We start from the raw sequence: 22660 nt of genomic DNA, 5'->3' as shown, positions 1-22660 counted from the left end.
GTGTGAAGTTTTCGGTACTTATCCGTTCTGCTAGTAGTAGTAATAGTAGGTAGTGTAGGATAATCCACCAAGAACCGATCGTCAGAGAGCTATTTTTGAACAGTCGACCGACAGCCACCGAGCATGAACTCGTTTTTCTCCTCAAGTGGTTTTCCTCGGAAGGAGAACCGGAAGGAGCAGGGGAGGATGTTGAAGGGGATTGGACTTTTATTTTTCGAGTACAAAATGTTGAATAAATTCTCGCGCACACGGTACCACTGATGTAAGCCAATTTGTTTTTTTTTTCTGTGGGAGTAAATTTTCTCGGATATCAACAGGCGGTGCAATGTCAGACTTTCTTTATAATAATCATGTCGCGGAATTGTGTCAAGAGCAGGTGAACGCATTTCACTAAACAAAAACCACCTTCTGTACCGACACGTTACCTTATCAGCTGTAATAGCTTTTGTCCCATCACCATAACCTAATCCAAATATAGCGCTAGATACCGAACGGTTCGTCAAGCTTCACCGCGTGTTTACTGTTTGTCCGTTCATTAGCGCACATACCGTAAATTTTCAGATAACACCTCTCATTCATTGTCAGACTTTCGGTCTGCAGTTCAGAGAAGGGAATGCAAAAATTTAAGTGGAACTTCTGTTCAGAATATGTAAACATCCAATCCTTCCGATACAGTCAGCCCGTATGTAAATATTTCTTACGATAAAAATGAGATCACCCTCAGAAGTTCTTTTTCAACAAGCCATTCATCCGAGAAGGGAATGATGACACAGTTTTGAACCTTGTCCCGAACGATCGTTTGCAATTAATAAGGACAGTCACAGTTCAAGATGATCTTTTTTGCACATGAAGAAGGTTAAAATATCTCCCGTATGAGAAATGGGTTTGTCAACACCCTCTTCGCACTTCGCGCAGCAACTTGTTCATACTAATATATGAAATCGCTTGCCATGAATTTCACACTCACGTCATCCATGAAGTAACGTGTTTTATCGATTGATTTTATATTACTCATGGAAAAATGATAACAACAGCTCTTAGATAAGAACCCGTTTGGTCTTATCAAAGTATAAACATTTATAAAATTGATTAATGTCAACAATGATGCGATTTTTTTAAATGTCTTCATTTATTTTGCAGACAAAATTTAGTAGGAATATTTTCAATAGAAACTTTGATTTACGAATGAACATTAAGTATACCGTCAAACGGGTTAACTTTCAGTAGCGGTGAAACTTGCAACACATTGACATATAAACAGAAATGACGTTTTTTTATAATCAATTATTGACTATAGATCAAAACTGCAGTGATTAGCCGATATGGAATTTTTCGTCCATGGTCGTTTATGATAAATAATAATATTTATAACTGAAGAAATCGCAACAAACTTTTTGCAATTCGATTGCAAATCAATCAACTTTTCATTGAGAAGTTGATCAACTTAACGGCCTACTTTTCCTACCGAAACAAACAGTGCTGAAAAGTGCTACTTTTCAGCACTCTTTTCGGTGCTGAAAAGTAGTACTTTTCAGTACTGTTTTTGTAGGCGTCAACCGAATAACCCAGTCTATTCATGTCATTCTGCGCGGCGTGTGGGTCGAGACAGGGTGACGTGAGGCGACAAATCAAATGGGAGCGAGTTGACACCTCACCGACTCGTCTCGCCTTATGTACCGCACAGAATAAACACAATTGAATCCGATTCTAGGGTTTATTCTGCGACTTACGTATGCGAGAATTGTCGGTGTTGGATAGCGAGGAGACAATTCTCGACTCGAGTAAAGTGACTTTCCTTTTGGTTTCCAGGGCGAGTCACTTCACTCGAGTCTATATCCGTTGTGCGATCTGGTTCCTACACAGGCTGGCGGTTCTGATGTAGGATCGGTTCGTCCAGCATTTGTAGTCATCTACTATATGTGCTGTCTTACTTGTTCTTTCCTCCAATAGGGAATATAGAACTGCATGATACAGATGGGATCGAGAAAATTTGTGACATTCTTGGGTACTACTGTATCACAGCCTACGTGATTGTAAAATGCCGAATGCGTAGTTTCACGCGTGGCTGTATGCCCATGTGGGTTATCTTAAAATGTTTGTCTGTGCTTTTAGAGTTCATCCAGCTCAAACGGCATTTTTCGAAAAAGCAAAAAATGTTGTATGCAACTCGTTGCAAAACTCGATTTTTTCAGCACTCGTCGTATTTATCCAACTCGGCGAGCCTCGTTGGATAAATGTACGACTTGTACTGAAAAAATCATCATTTTGCAACTTGTTGCATAAATATCTATTTTCAAATCAGTTAAAAAATGGAATGGTTGCATAAAACTGAATAAAACCAAAATACAGAAACAAAATATTTATATTTCTATGGATGGGATTTAGTTAACACCTTGAAAATCAAATTATTTTGGAGAGTCTCTCGAACGATTTGGATAAAAAATTACAACGTCATCGTTATGTTTGAAATCTAAATGATCACATAACAAAACAAAACATTTTTCCTTGTCTCAAAGATCAAATTATGTGTCTCTAGTAAATTAGGAGTTGTTAAATCTAAAGCGTCCGTAGAAATTATGAACTTTAGGTCGCCAAAGTTGTATAAATCAGTGGTTTATATTATGTTTACATGGTATTTAGATTATTATAAATCAACATGTTTAGTGATTCGATTCATCAAGCATGCAAAAAAGGACTTTAACTCACATTTACGATATAATTTGGTTTAAATTGTGTAATAAAATTAAGATTGAATCGACTTTTTCAACATGTTTGCGGACTCCACACATTTTTTGTTTTTCTTATAAAGGGTATATGGAATCAAATTGCGACACACAAAAATATTTGGCTAAATTTGTACGTTCAACCAATCAGCTTTAAACATTCAGGGAGTAAAATAAAACATGTTGTGAATATTTTCCTATGTTTGTTTCATTCAATTTCAATTCCATGTCAAAATGTACGAACTTTTCTCTTCACACTACCTATAATGTCCTATAAAACACTTGGACTATTATTTTGCGTGGCGGTCCATTTTTTTATCTTTTTCCATAGGATGCTTCCGAAGTGACTGCTTCATGATAGCCCAGTACTTTTAGATTGGCCGCAGTTCGGGTGTGTTCGGGTGGTTGAGATGCTTTGGCACCTCTTTAGCGTTGTACCACTCCAATATCTCTTTCGAGTGATGGCACGAGGCCAGATCCAACAAGAAAATCGTAGGACCATCGTGTGACCTCAGAAGAGAAAGTAGACGGTTTTGGGGGCATTCCTTCAGGTACTTCTGCTCATTGACCGTTCCAGTTGTTACTAATGCTCCGCTTTCCACACGAACAAATTGTATGCCAAATCATATATATTTTTTGGCAAACTTTGACATCTTCTGATTTCTAACGTTCTCAGGGACATCGAATTTATGATGATCAGTGCAAAAACTGGAGCCCCGGAAGCTGCTGTAAGTCTGCCTTTACATACGTCTCATCATCGATAACGAATCAATGTGGTTTTGTCAAGATTTGGATGTGAAGCTTCCGTTCACGTGTTTTACCTGTCGTATTCTGCCGTTTATCACGCTTGGGCGCCTTGTGGACTTTGTACGCATGTAGTTTTTCTCGCTTCTTGCACGAAAGTTTTGGATAGATTCAGTTTCTTCGCCGCATCTTGAACTGAACTGTTGGGATTCCTATTGACTACCCTTGGACTACCCGTTTGTGATCCTTAATACTATATGGAGATCAATTTTTGCCACTCTTTTTTCCTTTCCGACCGATAGTCAAACGTTCGTGGTACCGATTTAAAATACGAGACACTGTAGAACGTACCATTTCCAGCTTTCTCCTTATGGCACGATGAGATAGATCCGGATTTTGAGGTACTTGTGCAATTTTTTTTTTTGCACCGCTACTGTTCTTTCGACTCCATTTTCACAACGATTACAAATCTACTAATGAAACTTATACAGCGTAAACAAATACGCATTCAACAAATTACAGCCAAAATTACAATAGAAAATACCCAACGGATAAAGAGTTACTGACATTTAAAAGTGGTGCAACTTGAATCCGTACACCCTTTATGGCAGAATACGTTTCTAAATCATTAAAACATATGTTTGAGCAACAAGAACTTTGTAAATTTTGTTGATCAGTATTGTTTAACACATTAAGTTTGGATTCTGCAGCAATTTTGACAAATTAATCGCCATACAAGCTGGTTAACTTGCATGCAAGTTGGAATCAACAAATTATGAATTTTCAAAATCCAATATTTTGAAAACTTGACGTTCCATGCATTGGCGTTGCAAGGATTTTTTTCCTGGAGGGGGCCTATGGGAGCCCTAAAATATTTTGGTTTTACAGAAGTTATGTCGATCACGATTTTCACAAATTTCATAGTGCTGAAATAGTAATTAGTATTATTGTTCGTATTACTGTATGTATTTTATCATGATATTATCCAGTAATTTCATCAGACATAAATTCAGGTATACTACCCACCATAAGTATGGAATCACGTATTGGGCACTGCAACACCTTAGTTGAATATTGCAGCACCCCGAAAAGTTTAGCATCACCTGTAAGCTATGATGTTTATGATGCAATATCTAGGAATCCTTACTTCCTACAATGCTGCGAGTTTCAGCAAAGTTGTTCAGAAGTCTAAAGGCGAAATTTTGCCGCAAACTGGCGCTAGTGTACTATATGCACATTAAGTCATATTCTAGCAGGCTCTAGCTCATGATCTTGATCACCTAGAAAGCTCGTGTCTTCACTAAAGTTGCTCAGGAGCCTGAAAGCAATTTGCAGCAGCTCTATTCTGTTAACAATTTTGCTGCTACGTGGCGCTAGTGTGCAAGAAAATTTGGTCATACTGTGGCAGGCTCTAGCTCATGATTCTGACCACTCAGAATGTTCGTGTCTTCGGCAAAGTTGTTCAGACGCTATAGAGCAATTTGAGGCAGCACTAATTTGTTAGAAATGTTGCCGTTACGTAGCGCTAGTGTGTCTGTAATTTGGTTATATTCTAGCAGGTTCTACCTCATAATCCAGAAAGTTCATGTCCTCATATGAAGCAGTTCTGTTTGGTAAGCATTTTCGCTGCTACGTGGCACTAGTGTGCATGAAAATTTAGTCATATCATAGAAGGCTCAAGTTCATGATCCTGTCCAATTAGAGTGTTGAAGTTTTAAGCAAAATTGTCCAGATGTTTGAGAGCAATTTTAGGCAGCACTATTTGATAAGCAATTTGGCGCTACGTGGCACTAATGTACATGTAAATGTGGCAATATTTTAGCGGGCCAGTATGTAAATTTATTTTAATGGTCATTATTATGATGACAAAAGTTGTAATATAACCAATCGCCTGATTTCTGCACGGTTCGAGTTTGCTAACATGCCAACATTCGTGATCATTGCTGATAGCTGATCAAAGAGTGCTTCCTCAAATTGCTTTCAAGCTTCTGAACAACTTTGCTGAAGACATGGATATTCCAGATGGTGGGGATCATGAGCTGAGCCTTCTATAATAGTTCAAAATTTTCATGCACACTAGCGCCATGTAGCGGTAAAATTACTAATCATTCAAAGCTGCTTCAAATTGCCTCTAGGTTTCTGAACAACTTTGCTGAAGACACGAGCTTCCAAGGTCGTCACCCAGACAACCAGAATGTACATGAAACGAAATCACTTTTTGTGTAATGCGAACTCTGTAGAAAGTAAAGCCGCAGTGACCCACATGAATCTTGCTGGTCCGCTTCTGTTATCCAGTTTAGCTTGCGTAGTCTGAATGTAGGGGTGCCTGTTGGTTCATGATTCAATCGCTAGCAGGGCGCTGACAGAGTCACTCTGTTGTAGTCTACTTCAAGGGTGATATTGTTTGGTATAGATATACTGCCCATAACTGCATATTTGTAACATTCGACAAAAGTAGGCATTGAGTGAATGGAAAACCAAGTGTGCATTTTATGGCAGTATGAGAGGAAACTTAAATTTCTAAAAATTACCAGGAACTCAAAACGGCTTATTTAAGGCTGATATTTTGTACAATTCATATCGCATACTTGGTGAAGAGTCAGAAAATAATTCTGATAGAAATTTCATTGCTATTACAATACGAGGCTCATTTATAATCTGAATGTGACTGTTATGCGGTTATAATTACCAATGTGACAAAACAACTTGGCATTTTTTTTAAATTTTCTAGAACAATCTCACAAATTTCAGTAAGTTGATCAAAAGTATTTATCATTTGATGACTCTCCCTGGTATTAACTCCAATATGTCAAAAATGTCGAATGTGACTGTTATGCAGTTATGGGCAGTATAGGGCCTTGATGATTAGCGCCTCATTTTCTCATATAATAATAGCTCATTTAGTTCGTTACAAACAAGCTAGCAAAATTATCTTGTATTGTTTCGAATGTACATATACGAATAACAACACTTGACAAGTGCGACTTATGGAAAATATCAAAATTTCGAGAGGTATTTCAATTTCAAATATTGCGGAAGCTCCTTCTGGTATTCTTTCAAGTATTCTACCATTGCACAAAACACTTAAAAAAATTCTTTTAACATAATTGAAAAAGTCATTAAATTCCTTCAGAAATATGTCCAAAGATTCCTTCATCAGTTACTCCAGAAATTCCAAGGATTTTTCGAATTATGTTTTCAGGAATTTTCGAATGATTCATGCACGGATTTGTTCAGGACTTAGGATCTATAAATTCCTCAAAATCTTTACAGTAGCCATATATCAGGGATTCCCCGAAAAGTTATCACCAAAAATTTCTTAAGGAAGAACTTTCGACCTCGACCGTATTTTTTAAGCAATTCCGATAGAACTTTATTCCATTACTCCAGGAATTTCTCTAGAGATACCACCAGGGATTCCTTCAACAACTTCTCTTAGGATTCTTTCAGAGACCATCCGGAGATTCCTTCAGAATACTTTGTACAGGGCTTCTTTAAAATATTTCAAAAGGTGTTTCTCCAGAAATTTGGTCATTTCTCCAACGATTATTCCAGATATTTCTCTAGGGATGCCTCTAGCATAGTATCTACACTCAAAACATTCTTCAGGAATTCCTCCAAAGATGCCTCCACAGATGCCACCGAGGATTCCTTCAAGAATTTACCCAGGTAATCCTTTAGAGATTCCTACATTTTTTTCCAGAGACTCCCCAAGGGATTAAAAAAAAAATCTGTAAGGATTCCTTCTGAGATTTATTAAACATTTTTCAGAAATTTCCCCTAGTAAACACACGACCGTATATGATAGCATATAACAGTAGTAAGCTGAAGGCGTACATTTTGCATACAGCCTTACGGCACATGTACGTATATCACCTCCAGTTTTGTACTTTTATGCACTATCGTATACGATTTTGTGTTTACTGGGTCTTTATGGATTACTTCACAAAACTCTCCTAATGGGTTCCTCCAAAAATAGCTCAGCTCCAGACTTTTTGTCAGGAATTCCTATAGAGATTTACCCGAATATTCTTCCAAAGACACCAGTTTTTTTTTCAGTATTTCTTTCAGTTATTTAACCAGAGATTCTCCCAGAAGTTCCGCTAAGGATTTTTCTAGAGATTCCTCCATGAAATCCTACAGACATTTCGTCATATTTTTTTTTCTATACTTAGGTTCCTCTAGGCAGGGATAGCCTCAGGAGCCCTTCCGGGTATTTTTTAAGGTAATTATCCAGGTATGTCTCCAAAAAATTTCAAAAATAGAAGTATCTGGAAAAAAAAATCTTGGAGGAAAACCTGGATTAATTCTTGAGGTTATTTCTGATGCGTTTACTGGAGAAATTCATGAGGAAATCTCCGAAGCAATTTCAAATCGAATCCTCGGAAAAAATGGATATTCGAAACAATTAACTATTAAAATTTCTGGATGATTCCCTGAAGGATTACCTAGAAAATCCTTGGAGTAGTTCTTCTGGGAGAATTCATGAAGGAAAATATTAGGAAATTCGTGAAGTAATTACTGATCTAATGATCATACATCATTGGAAAAATCCCTGCAGGAATTCCTGGTAGAATGCTTGGAGCAATCCCTGCAGGAATCCCTGAAGAAATCTCCGGAATTATTCATGCAGTAATTTCGAGAGTACTACCTGGAAGAACCTCTGCAAGTAGCCCTGGAAGAATTTCTAGAGAAATATCTTTAATAATCCTAAAGAAGATGTAGGAATTCCTGTAGAAATCCTTGGTTGCAACTTTGCAAGAATCCCTGCAGAGATTTTTATAGAAGTCTAGAGAAATCTGAAAAATCCCTGGAAGAATCTATCTGTACCAGCTGCTGGACGACTTTTTGGATGAATCTCATTAAAAATATTGTCTAGAGTTTTTCCTGGAGGAATTTTTGAAATGGTCGGCGTAAAGTCAGAGTGGATCAAGCACGAAACTTGAGAAAATTGGATTATTCTTTCATTAGACGTGAAATCACCTTACCTCCATTTCACTTTGATCAGATATGATGAATGTTGTAAACTGTGAGAGATATGTAACAAATTTACTTTTTAGATCAATAAAAAATCGATAAAGGTATGTAGTTAGAGTGGACCAAGTGCTTATTACCATATCAGCGAAAATGGTCATCACGCTGAGGTAAACGAGGAAATTAAAGACATTTTAAGTAATTAGTCAGATTCCTCGACATCGAATGATTCTTCTTCGCATTCATCAATAGAAATTCATAAATATTACTTAACTAGCTTACCCAACGTGGCTAGCCACGCCCCAACAAAATTTTAAAACGAAAGGCTATGTAGGGTAACCAATATATTTTTTGCAATTTCTCATCGTAATAGGCTGTTTTTCATCACGCCAATCTGTCATGAAACGGCCTACTTTCCTACACTGAAGTATGCAGTGCGGGAATAGTCATTACCTAACTAAAACCAGTGCTGTAATGGTTCATTACGCAACGCTTTCTCATTACGCAACTGTTTTGAGTTGCGTAATGACTCATTACCCAACTATTTTCAGAAATTGCAAAATGATGGTGCAAGCATCCAGATGTTATTTCTGATACCCTCCAGTGGTGTTCTACGAAATTGCAAAAAATGTTGTACGCAACTCGTTGCAGAACTCGATTTTTTCAGCACTCGTCGTAGTTATCCAACTCGGCAAGCCTCGTTGGACAAATGTACGACTCGTGCTATAAAAATCGTCATTCTGCAACTTGTTACGTAAACTACTATTAGACCTCTATATATTTAGAATCCTCTGGGTCATTTTCCAACAAATTTCCTAGTTTATATCGAAAGACCAACTCAGTTTGCATGTTATTTGGATGGATAGGACTGTTGTACACTTGCATCAAGTGTTTGAGCATGGAAAATATTTTTATTATGACAAAAAATAAATAATTTCAATCGGGTCATCCACGCAACCGTTACAACACGTTACACACTGAAATTGAAGACGAATATTTTTTTTTTTTTTTTTTAATGTAAACAATAACTTTTTTAAATTTCTATGCTAAAAGCATGCAATTCTTTTAGTTTTTCATTGTTAATCGATTGATTGGACTATGCGCAAGCTATTGAACAAACAGTTTCTTAGGCTTCGTCTCCAATCGAATGTATACGCCAATGGTCCAAAATATATACTTTGAGGGTCCAAAATGTATTGGTTTGTCCAATATAATGAAAAACAGTGCTTCACATTCCATTACTTTTGACTTATTTTGGACTATACATTACCATGTGCGTATTTTTATCTCAAAGAGGAAACTTTTCTCCACATTTTGGCATATTCATTGACTTGGTTATGCTTTGCAATAAACCCTAAATCACTTCCTTAAGGGGTCCAAAATGCGACCATTACCCTAGGAGAATTTACGGGTTTTCGACAATCTAAGCCGATCAGCAGACAAATTACGTGTTTGTCTGTTTATATGTATGCGCTGATCAATCCTCTATCGATTCACACCAACAGACTTGTTATAAGCTTTTTCTGGAAACGTCTTTACAACGCTTCGAACATCTCCTGTCAGTGTGACTATTCTCGGAAATCTCGTGAGGGGGAAGCTGACAGAATAAAGAATCATCTGAATGTTTTCATTTGTGTGTTTTGGTAGGAAAATACTGTGTATTTGGTGTCTGAAATTTGATTGCCGATAATAGTCGAATGGTGCCCAAGCCGTAAATTACCCTATAAACTTTTAACCTTCTTGCCACCGTTAGAACCACCACGCTGCTGTTGTGAACGAAAAGCGAGGTTTTTTCAACAAAGTTGTTGTACAAAATACAACAGTGCGACGAATGAAGTGTTGAAGCGCATGATAATATTGATCGCAAAATTGCCTAAATTTATGCATTGACCATACTATATCGAGCACGTGGGCATAATTTTGTTGTAATGTTCTGATCTGAAATAATCACAGCCTCAAATGCTGTTATAGTGTTTCAATTTTTGTGAAACATATCAAACGCTCCAGAAGGTTCCATGAATTGGAGAGTAGAATTTTTTGCTGAATCTGTAGCTGCTGCTGTTGGATCAGGGAGGACGGACCATCGATTGATAGAATTATCAAAGCGTGGAACAGGAATGCTTTGGAAAGCTGTTTTAAGAGACCATAGTCTTGGAACTTAGGTTAGAATTGACGAAACCCGTTCAGAATTAATGTTTCAACATTAAACCACAGTCCAATTCAAATTCAACCAAACAACAATTTGCTTAAAGTTGGTTTGTTTATGTTATGATCATACACCAAGATCCTATGAACAAAAAAGAACAATAGGCCAGGAGAAGTGGATGAACTTGTCATTCATTTTCCTGTCAATTTTCATACAAAATCTACTTTTTCTCTGCTATAAATTCATTCTAAGTGAACCACTTCCCCTGGCCTATGGAAAAAGTTTGAGAATATTCTACGAATTTGAAAGAACAATGTACCGTAATCCGGGGTAACATTGATCATTTTTTGGGATATTTCTTAAATTTTTCATTTGAAAATGCGAATGTCACAAGTTTTATATTTTTAAAACAAATACTGGCACCCACCGCTCGTGACTATATACTGTACTTTGGTTTTCAAAAGATTTAAGTATGTATAAATAAATGTTTAAAGTGAATTTTGATTATGCTGATATGGGGTAACATTGATCACCCATGTGAACAACGTTCGGTAATATTGAAAATGTCCTTGCATGCCTAAATCATGGCCCCTGAAGCCGAATATGAAGACCAAACTCTTACAAGTCATTTACTTTTTGAGTTATTTCAAAAATAAAATCACTTTGAACCACGCAATACGCCTAAAGGTAGGCAATTTCCTAAGTAAATTCTGAATTCTTAATAGTAGTTCAATAATGTTGATTAATTGAATAAACTTATGAAAGATTCGACAACGGAATCGTTTTCAGCGATGTCATTTTTAGTAACAATCGCATTTTCCTTGCTCATACCATTTGCAGAACTCGTGTGAGACATGAATCTTCGGTAGTGTTATCGATAATGATAAAAATCATTGTTTCAAAAAGGTGATAAATTTACGCATAAACGAAACGCAATTTTTGCACAAACCTCAATTTTTATCAGCTTATGAATGTAAGAAAGAGGAGCACCATTCATGCTTTGAAAATATTTCATCAATAAATGATGATTCGAACTTTTTACGAGAAGGATCATACCGATCAATGTTACCCCACTGATCAATGTTACCCCGGATTACGGTACCCGAAAATTTTAGAATATTCTGACAAAAAGCTGTTATAATGCTCTCAATATACAGTTGTAATGTTCAAACATATAAAATAACCGTTGTAGTGTTCTCAAGGTTTTGTTGTAGCTCTCAATGAAACTTTTCGATGAAACATTTCAAAGCGTTACTGACAGACAGAGAACTCTGGGATTTTATATATATGATGATTCGATGCATTTGATTTTGATTGTTTACCATTTACCATATTTAGATGGGTGGTCATAAAATGCAAAAATTTCTGTGCAGTCAGAGCGGACCAAGTGTCAAATAGCAATAAATTGATTGATTATTGCATTTTTTGAGTCAATTTCAGAGTCCAATAGAAGTTTATGGTACCGTAAAACGGGGTAACTTTGATAATGCGGGTAACTTTGATAGTGCGAGACCCCCAACATACTAAACGAAATAACGAAGTTTCTGTCAATTAGTTAAGAAAAACGAATGCAAAAGTAAAGAGTATTAATATGACACTTCATGTCAAAGCTATTTTCGTTGGAATCAAGTGCATTTGAGGATTTTTATGCAAACATTAATAATTTACAAGATTTTAGCATTTTTGCAAAGCTTACAAACAATCTGTTCTACGACCACTATTTGATAAAGTAATAATAAGTTCGTCACTTACCCATGCTAGCCTAGTTATAGTAGAACATGAATTCGGTCTCAAATCTCTTAGCGAAAACCATTTTTACAAACTGGGACCATATTTGTAATCTAAGTCAGAAATTTCCATATAGCGTTAAACGCCTAGAGGTATGCAACGCCCTATAAATGTTCCATAATTCGTTCAATCTTGTTCGATTCATACTCCATTATCAAAGTTACCCCAAAACAGAAAACCGACTTTCGATTATATGAAAAATTATATATCCATTCACAATAAATCTTTTGGCAATCTATCAAGTGCAATCGATAGCTAGGATGTCAGTACTTATTTTAAAAATATAAATTGTAATTCTCTGAAACAGCATGCATAAATATTGAAGTTTTCTTCGAAAAAACTATCAAAGTTACCCCGTTTTACGGTACATAGTTCTATGGTGTCTGTTCAGAATGTCCTAGAACCCGCTTATCGGACCAGTATATTTGGATCGGTATTCAAAGTTTACACTTGGTCCACTCTGACTGAACGCATATTTGAAAATTCTTGGTCTTCAATGCAACAAAACTTTAATTTTCAAACTATCGTAATGCCACTGATTTCGGGATTGAAGATATGGATTATTAAACAATGTTCGATACTGATGTCGAAGGTTGTTGATAATCTGTTTATCTTAGAGATATGCTCCCAGTTTGACCATGCAAACATTAAATGATTGTTATTTTCCTAGAAACCGTTCAGTCATAGTGAACCAAATCACTGAACGATGGTCTTCAGTTCAGTTAGAGTGGACCAAGTGTACATAGTCCATCAAAAAATCGCTCTATTAGAGGTTTGGGTTATCTTTTTTCATGATTATGACTTCACATTATATTGTTTGAAAGTAACATAAAGATGTGTAGAAATATTGAACCAACATTTTAACGAGTTACAAAATTAAAAAGTGTTAGTCTCTAAGCCCATTTTTCTCAAAGTATTAAAAATGTCACTTGGTCCACTCTGACTTAACGCCGATCAAATAATCCTTGGTGAAATCCTGGAGGAACTCCTAGTAGAATTCCTAGAGGAATTGTTAAAGGTACTCCTGGAGCCCTATCTGAGCCGGTCTGAAAAGAATCGGGCTGCGGTTGAAAGTTGTTTTTGGAAAAATCTCTGCCAAAAACCCTGGAAAAATCGCTGTATGTCTGTCGAGATTATCTTGGATGAAGTTCTGGTAGAATCCCTGGAGAAATCTTCGAAACAAATCCTGGAGAAATCTTTGAAGGAATTCCTTTCCGACACCAATGTTTTTATTTATGAAGGCGAATGCAAAGTTTGTTTTTCCCCACTATACAACTTTCTATAGTTCCTTTGCAACACAATTTCGACGAACCAACATGATTGAATGCACGAATATGTTTCTACAGAATGTCTCAAGTAGCTCTGCACCCTTCTTTTATCTTTGAACAAACCTCTGAAATTCTTTTTAAAAATGACTGCCATATCATGAGTTCACTACAGACAAAACTCAATGTTATTTGTAGTTCGTCATTCAAATTTCGGAGTCAATTCGGGCTACCAGAAATTGAGAGGCAGAGCCTTAAAATTGGGTATATTGTATGAAAAAAACAGCATTTGGATACTAACTTTTGTCAGCAACTGTTTAATGAATTTGGACTATCAACGGTTGTTTTAAAACTTCCTCTCGTTTAGAACATATTCGTATTTTGGAATAGATATATTCCAGGAATTTCTCTAGAGGCTTGCATTTGAATAGTGACTAAATCTCTTAAAACAAACCTTCTACCAGCCCTGCATTTAGATAACATTAATTATGAAGCTCAAAAATTAGGATTCTTGAGTTTCAAATATCCCATCTAACGCCTCAAATTCGCATCAGAGCTACAGTTCACAAACACTGCGCCCCTTAAAACACAGTACACCTTTACCCATATCCACTGCCCCATACAGGCAGGTTGCTCGATCATATGAAAGGAATTTCAAGTTTAAACAAATTATCCCCGCCTGAAACAAGTTCACAAAAAGTGCGAAAGCTGGCAAAATTGCCGATCAAAAGCAATCTGCACGATTCGGTCAGATTCCGATAGACAGAAAAACACACGCGCACTCACCGTACTGCTGCTTCCATTTAGATCAAAACTACTTCGTATAGGTATGTCTACCCGTGCAGCTGCAGTTGGTGCATTTTGATATTTAACACATATCTCAGTGACGACGGTTAGTTGGCCCCCCGGTTGACGACGGTCAGTGGACAGAAATGTTACCACATAGACACATGTCATTTCTTGCGAGCAATGATAGAACGAGACTGGTGCTGATGATGATCGTGATGACGAATTGGCGACTTTTTGGTGAGCCAGTAATAAGTGGAATCGCATAATTTCAAAATTAATTCCATCAAAATACACCAACTCCACACGGTGGTTAAAAACTATCCAAAAGTCAAAAATATGTACTAAATCATGATCAAATATTAATCATCTTTCTATTTTTAGCCCTGGGCTAGTTCATCTCGGGACCAACAAGTTTATTTTACGAACTACTTATGTCATAAGTGACTAATCTCGGGGATGGGATTCGATCCCAGGTCCTCAGCGCTAGAGGTGTGTGTTCTAATCCCTACACCAGGTCCGTCCCCTTCTTGAAGATGTTTCGAATCGTTTTTGACATGTTTAATATATTTTTTCGGTTATATAAATTACAATAACCACGAGAGTGGTTTTGATAGTCAAAAGATAATTTACTTAACAATTTATGATCGCTTCATAGAACAGATGGAACCAGTGTGCATTTGCTCTTGTCGAGTGCAAATTGTACGGAGATGGTCTATCGAGAAAGAGCGAAGATTGACCGCATCCGTCGTCATCGTCAAAGTCGTGACGACCTGTGTGGAATTACGGTTAATCAAGGTCGGCTCTCTTGTCGGACATTCCGCTCTTAAAATAATTAGTGCACTTGATATTACGTGGCACTGGTTAGTCAGCGATGTAATAATCCACCTAATGAGTACAAAATGAAATGAGAATTCAAAATTTTTGTTGATAGTGAAATCTCATCCAACGAGTTGTTTTATGAGATATTTTTGGGTTCGGTGGCACTCGAATCGAAATAGTTTAGATACGGACAGAAATAAGATCTGATCTTGATCCCATTCGGTTTGGTGACAGACGAAAGCTGCTGCCGGGAGGTGCAACGTTCGCCAACGCGCAACAAAAACGCGCCCGCGTTTGCTCCCAGTATTTAGCGGAACACAGATTTCTCGACTGATGGTGAATTCAACGAAAACACATGGCGTCTATGACCTAGAGAACGGTTGCTTGCGCCACCCATAGGGTAATATGTTTACACAAAAGTCAGCCGACATTCGACGAATGATCCGTTATTTGCATGGGTCGTTGAGTATAATTATATAGTTTTCATAAACAGTGACATTTTTTGTAGGGTAGTTCATTTCAAAATAATTGCATTCATTCTAAAATAAATCTTTTTTCGATTCTCTATTGCAGATTCTTCCACCTAACTAGGAGCATTTAGCAAAAAATCAGGTAAGTTGATTCGACGAATTGAAGGAGCCCACAGAGTCGTAGCAGTAAACACGCAGCTATTCAGCTGGACCATTGGTTCAAATACCGCCGGCCGAGAATCTGTCCGGGTTGGAAAAATTTCTTGGCTTCCCAGGGCATATAATACTTTAGTGCATGACGTACGATATACGAAAGTAAAAATGGTAGATCAAGAAAGAAAGTTCTCAGTTAGCATCTGTGACAACGCTCATAAGAACAAGCTGAGAGGCAGGCTCTGTCTCAGTTGGGACGTAATTACAGGTAGAAGAACTAGAAGTTTTGGTAAATGAAACATCACATCACTCAACATCGCTGTAAATGATTCGTACGATTTTGATCACAATTCATCACCGTCTATAATTTGATTTTAAAAAACAAGCACCCCATTCGATCGAACAGTATTGGCAACGATTGTCTACACTCGTTCAAGATTCCATCGGAAGCAAAAGTGAGAGAGTTTATAAGGAAGACCATCGAAAGGTCATTGGGTAGATTACCAATTTATATTTACACACTCACTTCGTTGCTCGATCTCATGATACACTGTGCAACAGCTGCAGTGTTTATTCAAAGTTGGGAGAAGGAGTATTTCTGAAAAATGTTTTCGACTGGCTTGCAGGACATAACTGGCCAATTGTTATGACTGTATCAAGTGGCTGAGCTTTAAACAACTTTGACCGCATTTGGAGAATGTTTTTGGAAACGCTGCACCCACGTTAAGTTGAAACCAACTGAATTATCGTAATAATTTCAAGAATTTATAGTAGCATTTGTTTCTTTTTTCATGATTGCTTGGTGCTTATCCATGTCCCCAGTTAAATGTGGTACGTGCTGCAGGAACCGAAATGTAGGTTATACTAAAGGTCAAAATATACAACGGTGCCAAGAGTGTTAACAAGTTTTGTAGATGTTTCATAACAATTCTAAGACAACCTGAAGATCTTCCGACTAATTTAAAATAAGTCAATTTCAAATTATGAAAATACGTTACTGCTAAGTCGTTTGGTTCTAATCACATTTATTTTAAATTTCATTCACCTTGAGAACTGTTTAAGACATATTTTTCACTAAAGTTGAACGATTTGAAGCTTATTGAATTTTGTTTTAGACTAATGAGTTTTATTTTATCAGGATTACTTGTAGTTTTGCATATTTGGTATACAAAATAGAAATTCTATTCAGCTTGAACAAAAGTTACTATGAAAATGCCACAGTCTTACTGAATCATTGGTTGGATTGCCTCAAAATGTTGGACATGAATTTTAAACAACTCTGAGAGTGTGTATCGATAAACAGGTTTTACGTATAAAATCTTGGGAAGGATCTCTTGTAAAATTATTTACAAGACTTTCTCGGGAAACTTCGGACGAATTGACGGCATCATATAATTGTAGAAGTGCCTAGATTAGAATTATGTAAAATATCATCATAAAATCTTGGGCAAGATTAACACAGAACCTATGACTAAATTTTACTTAATTCCGAGCAGAAGCAATCACCTCCATCTCCATTCTACGTTCGATATTGCAAAAATGTTGAAATTCATTACGAAACGAGAAATTTTGCTGCGCCGTACAATATTGTTTCACCAATTTGGCCCACGGATCAAAAAGACAGACCTGGAATATACACTTTTCACGACGAGGACTTGGGATCAACTCATACTGATAGACAAATAGCTTAATTACTTCCGATTCCATATTCCAATTCCTTCCCGAACAGATTCCCACAAGCTGTTGGAATAATAGTGGTAAAGTAAATCACATGACAGTTTTCAGTATGCAATCTACAAAATACTACGTTACCAGAGTCTGTATACAGAGAGTTGCGCGAAGAGACTTCTTTGAATGATTGTTCTTCTTCGCCTTTGAAAATAGCTCCTATCTATTTTGCTAGTATGCTCGGTAGGTACACAGCAAAAAATATGTTGTAAATTTCAGTTTATTTTCTTGCACATATTTGGAGCATCAAAATAAACTGTAATGTCAACGCCAAATTGCATATTTTCAATCGAATGCACTTTAAATTTACACGATAATGTAACATTCAAGCATCTCTAGTTGAAAATTTCACGTGATGATGTAACAGTAGAAGAATTTGATTTACTTCTACTATATTCTTCTGTTTACGCTACATTGAAATTTAAATATTTTTATCTGACCGGATACGCACTGATGGGATGAAATGGCCCAACCCATTGGATCATTCTTAGCTGGTTTCAATTTGTGTAATTTGTCTAACGATGTTCAAATATGTTTACCCAAGAATTGCTCCTACAAGCCTCTGACATAAACTGATAGGTTTTCCTTGAATTTCGCGGTAAATTCTGTTTCATGCCTAAGTCGTACGCTTTTCCGATTATTTTATTACCGAAAAAAGGGTTTCCATGCCACAGATAAAACTCTTGGGAAGCATGGTTGCTGACTCTTCGATCTCTATATTAAATGGTCGGGGTTCTGCTAAACCGCACCAAGTGCCAAAATCTTTATTCCGAGATATTTAACTTTAAAGTCTCTTCCTGTACTAGTTTATCGCGGACGATAATTTTAATTTTTTTATCGCTCACATGCGATTAACAGTGTTCAATAATGTTCATTTAATGGTATTCTACCCCACCTATTTGGACATTTTTAACCTCCCCCATTTTTCAACCAACTTTTCGACTCGATTTAAAATTCTAAAAAAAACTCTAATTTGGCATATGTTTTCATTGTGGTAGCTTGCAAATATTGTAAAGTTACTGATAAGATTTCGAACGGCCTTCAAATGTGGATCTTATTACAATGAAATGACACAAATTCTTAAAGTGACATTTTGGACCATTTTACCCAGGACGGTTTAACAGTTCGTGGTGGATTTGGTTTCACCCTTCTCATCAGCAGCTCGCAAAAGAAGAGCGAACTGAATCGCGCAAACGGGAAAAAGAGCGGTTCAGAAAATGTGCTTTGCCATTCAAGTGGGAACTTTTTCTCTTTCATATGCTTGTATGCAAGTGGGCGGGGCAAACTGTTTGGCTGTGTTTGCTGAGAGTGGCTGAGCTGCAGCAAACCCTGTTTGCATGTATACCGTGGCGCGCAAAGCAAGGAAAGTGTCAAGCGATATAATAAAGCCAAGAAACGAACGAAGGAGAATAGGGAAAAAGAATCGGTTCGTTCTTTTTCCCGGTCACTTTTAGTCTGATCCGTGCTGATCAAATGAACCGACTTTCGCTAAAAAGAGCCATGGTTCACTTGTTGTTATGAGTGATCCGGATCTTTTGAATGACTCCGATTCTTTTTGCCCATCTCTACTTCTCTTACCACGCCACGTGCAACGCAAAGTAAACCTCCAAGCCAAGCACTATCGAATGCTTTTTCTATGACTAAATGAGCAAAACCATTCATTTATCTTTCAAATTTATGAAAACGATTTAATTTTACTACACTTCAAAGTTGATAGGCAATCGCATGTTCATTTCGGAATTTAATCAGGCATGTGCGCCCAAATATTTTTAATCCGGCGGCGATGTCATCGGCGAGGAAGAAATTGAGAGTTTTTTTTAACGAGGCTTCAATTGCAAAGCAATCAGTGGAAAATACTTAAAAAATAACAGAGATTAAATACGCTGACCTATCTTTGTTTTTTTTTTATAATTACTGAAGGAATTTATGGAGGATTTTATGTTTGGACTTCTAAGAACATTCCAACATAATATAAGTGGAATTTCAAAAATTATCCAAAGAAATATTTGCAACAAATCTTGAAAAAATATCTAAGAGAAGTAAGTGGTAAAGAACATAGGGGAATTTATATATCATGGATGAAACTAAGGGAAATATGACTAAAAAAATCTGAACCAAACACAATTCATAATACATTTTTATGTGAAACTCTTGGACAATTACTTCAATAATCCCTTATCAAAATGTAAAAACAAGTAACGGAAAGACCTCCGAAAAAGTCTTGGAAAAACCAGGGGTTATCTTCGCTGGAATAATTGTAGGAATTTATCCAGGAATCTGTAGAGAATTTGCTGCAGAAATTTTTCAAAGTGTCGCTGGAGGATTGCTTACGATACCTTCTAACTGAAACAAAATGAATTTTTCAAGAATGTTCGAATAATTTCCCGATGGAACCGTTAATGAAATTCAAAGAGAACCAGAAAAAAACAGGAACGCATAAGTCGTCCATTCATCGCGTAAGAGTTTATGGAGGGAGAGGGGGAGTGAGATTTTTTATGCGTCATACAACTTGTTTTTATTTTTATACAAGAAGTCCTGCCATAATGAGAGGAGGATCTAAAAATTGTCAAAATTGTCTACATAATCAATGGCCAGCTCCATATTGAGAAATCTCCACAAAACTCTAGAAAATTCACGACGAAATTTTCAGGAGTATCATTCGAGGAATTCATTGAAAAGTCTTTGAAAAATATGAAGGTTTTTCTTTTGGAAAGTTCCTGGAAGAATAGCTAAAAGAATTCCTAGGAAAATCTTGCAGAATTCCCTGCAGAAATTTCATTTAACATATCTGTGAATATTCCGTGGAGAATCAATAAATGATTTCCTGTAGTAAAAACTTTGAAGGGACTTTCTGATGGATTTGCTTCCACATAAAATGATCAAAGACAACTGTAGTAGAACAGAGGTCCTCAGTTTAGCTGATTATGTGGATCACTTCAAAACTTTCAAAACATGACGCTGACCGTAAATTTTGTGACAATTATTTTTAACGGCTTTCCACGGGGTTACGAAGAGCTTACTCTGCGCTAGGAACATCAAGATCACAATGATTCTTGAAGCACTGATGACATCAATCATCTGGATTCACACGGATTAAAATGATTCTTGGAAAATCGTTAGATATTATCTTCAAATTTTTATGTGCTGATTAAAGTGGATTACGGCTACTCATTCAAGGATGGACGACCAATTTGGTGAGCTCGTTTCATACTTCTATTTCAAGTGTACAATATATTCATATTTTTATTACGACAACGGTAGGAATATATGAACTTTTACTTATATGAATTAATATCACAAAATATGAACAGTTCGTTTTTAAACGTGTTGATATAATCTCTTGTACATATTTTACATACCAGTTGAAACCTTATACTTTTCAATTCACCTTATTTTTATCACAAAAAAATCTTGGAATGGTTTTATACTTCATGGTGCTCCCCTGACCTTTATTATCAGAAAAAATCTCCATCAAATCTGTGCTCACCAGCCGTTTTCTATGGCTAAGTTGCATGTTTGGGCAAAATTTAAAAAAAATCGTAGGGCGCGTGTTGCAGTTACGCCCTTTTGATTGTATAAGTCTACTAATTCAAAGAAAATCTGAAATATTTGAACGAATTTTCAATGGCCGCGATTATCAGAAGAAATATACCATCAAAATTTGGTTTAAAGTTGGTTTGTTTAGTTATTTGTAACCTATTGGTGGAGTTTTGAATGAGAAAATAGGCGAAATTTAAAGTTACGCCCTTTTTGAGGTGTAACCATTGAACATACTAATTTTAAAAAGAATAATTAGGCATTCTATTACTGTTGAGCATGTTCAAATGTTTTCAATGACACATTGCACTTACATGCCACAAAAGTCTTTAACTATCAACTGATTTTCCATAGGCTCAAGTGCTTTAAGGCGTTACGGAGCTAATTTCATTATGTAACCAAATTAGTTCTTGTATCACAATATTCTGGATAGGTTGGTGAACCAATGTACTCACGATTCAGATCATTTTAAATGCTACACATTGCTACCTGTTGTATATCAAATTCGAAGCATACGTCAAGAAGTACTTAAAGAGTTATGTTTTTGGTAATGGGTAGCAGTGTATGGAATAAAATAAAATCAACGACGTAGAAAGCAGCGATTCAAATTGGAAGAATATAATGCAAAGTTTAGAACATCCGTTGTTATTTTGTTCAATGGATTTCATAATCGTAGCATTTACAGAGATTAATATAAAATGTTTGTCTTTGTCAGTTTGAAAAACTTTGTGTAGCTTCCAAAGTATGATTTTTTTTTTCGTTTGTAAAGGGTCATAGCAGCTGGTGCGTCTTTACTTCACAAGCACAGCTCGCGATCAAAAAAAAAATAAAGTTTACATATAAATCTTCAGTTTGTGTAGGATTCAAACCATATTATGGTAGGTAGACCAACAGGTAATCAACAGGATCACAGAACAATTTACAATTTTCCGGTAATTAAAACTGGTATTTAAGTAGAATCCATGAACAACTATATGTTTATCATATTTAATATATTTTTTTAAATATACCGCCTAACTTTGAGATCCATTAGCCCGAATGCCTGAAGACCAGCACCGTGAGTTCCAGTTCCAAGAATGGCATTACTTCGAATTCCATTATCACGGGATAATATCGTTAAGGGGGTAGGATCCGTCAATGATTTCGGAATTTTCAAAAGCAGTTTTTTCGTTCGAAATCAATAAAATTTAGAGGAAAATGTGTTCACTGTATTCAATTCTCCAAACGAAATACACCCGATTCTGTTTTTGCACGGATTTTTTTTACACGGCTGTGCAAAAAAAGTTTCCATACATTTTTTTTCGTCAAAACCTTATTTTTGCATGAAACGTCGAGAAATGGTGTTACTTTTTTTTGCACGGTTTTTGAAATTTTGAACTGAAAACTTTTTTTACACGGTACGCATCCCCCGTGCAAAAACAGAATCAGGTGTACAGTGAACACATTTTCATCGAATAATTTTCAGTTTTGAACAGAAAAACTGCTTTTGAAGTTTCGATGATGATGATGATTACGATGACGGAG

General features: G+C 36.4%; 1 protein-coding gene across 7 annotated transcripts in view; it reads left to right on the top strand.

Moving 5' to 3' along the window:
* Nucleotides 1-22660, top strand: part of LOC5566824 (PDZ and LIM domain protein Zasp) — a 257834-nt gene that overhangs the window by 39089 nt on the left and 196085 nt on the right. For all 7 annotated transcript variants that reach the window (XM_021842378.1, XM_021842377.1, XM_021842380.1 and 4 more), the window contains one exon: nucleotides 15822-15860. The gene's annotated coding sequence lies outside the window, so the exon portion shown is untranslated. The remainder of the gene's footprint in view (nucleotides 1-15821; nucleotides 15861-22660) is intronic.

The sequence above is a fragment of the Aedes aegypti genome, chromosome 2 (assembly GCF_002204515.2).
Source record: "Aedes aegypti strain LVP_AGWG chromosome 2, AaegL5.0 Primary Assembly, whole genome shotgun sequence".
In the NCBI taxonomy this organism is placed as follows: Eukaryota; Metazoa; Arthropoda; class Insecta; order Diptera; family Culicidae; genus Aedes; species Aedes aegypti.
The sequence above is the reverse complement of the archived record's forward strand: the minus strand, read 5'-3'. Positions and strand labels throughout refer to the sequence as shown.